This window comes from Octopus bimaculoides, chromosome 6, assembly GCF_001194135.2.
Source record: "Octopus bimaculoides isolate UCB-OBI-ISO-001 chromosome 6, ASM119413v2, whole genome shotgun sequence".
In the NCBI taxonomy this organism is placed as follows: Eukaryota; Metazoa; Mollusca; class Cephalopoda; order Octopoda; family Octopodidae; genus Octopus; species Octopus bimaculoides.
The window spans coordinates 74,553,703-74,554,634 of NC_068986.1; positions in this window are offsets into that span (position 1 = coordinate 74,553,703).

Sequence of the window (932 nt, forward strand, 5' to 3'; positions counted from 1 at the left end):
TCAAGGAAGCACTGGATATGTCATAGCCTCAGCGCATGTCTGCGCATCATCAACCGCGGCATGCACAAGCCACGACGCAGCGGGTGCTGACAGCAGATAGACCACCTGACCATTGAGACGCGTCCCTTCCACAAGAAGCGGAAGAGTATACGCTCCAGCGTAATCAGACAATGGCCAGGACAAGGCACAACAGTCAAGCGACTGCCCGACCTTTCAGAGATAGCTTTCTCTCGGCCCATTTTTTGGTGAGGTAGTCACCCTGCTCGTTACCTCACCCCAGTTTTGGTCTACCTGGAGGTCCGGGCCAAACCAAACCCTGAGCAATTTAATCGGTCTGTCCGTCCAGCGCCCAACGATGCAGTTGGACGGCAACGACTTGCTTCTCCAGGTGCAGATCCTCAAGCCCACTGATTTTTGCTGGTTAATTGTCGCTCCTGAAAGCGCCTAGTAGTCCTTGAGAACAGTACCAATCATTTCTATGTGTTTATGATCCGACACCACTATGGTGACGTCGTCGGTATATGCCGACACACATCTCCCACCTCCAAGGTCATGCGGGAGGCCTCACAACGCCTCCAGTTTGTGCAATAGTGGCTCGAGAGTCAGTACATACAAGAGAGACGAGAGGAGGTAACCTTGCCGGACTAAGTGCATGATGTTGAACAGCTCTGAGAGGTGACCGTAATAATAATAATAATAATAATAATAATAATGATGATGATGATGATAATAATAATAATACTTTTTATTATAGGCACAAGGCCTGAAATTTGGGGAGGGAGATAGTCGATTACATCGACCCCAATACTCAAAATAATAAAAAGACATACTAATAGAAATTAGAAAAATAAATAATTGATAGGTAGAATCCCCAACAGCGGGGTCGTCTACTTAGTGTAATTCGGGGTAAATCCTACACAAAAAATCCCGGG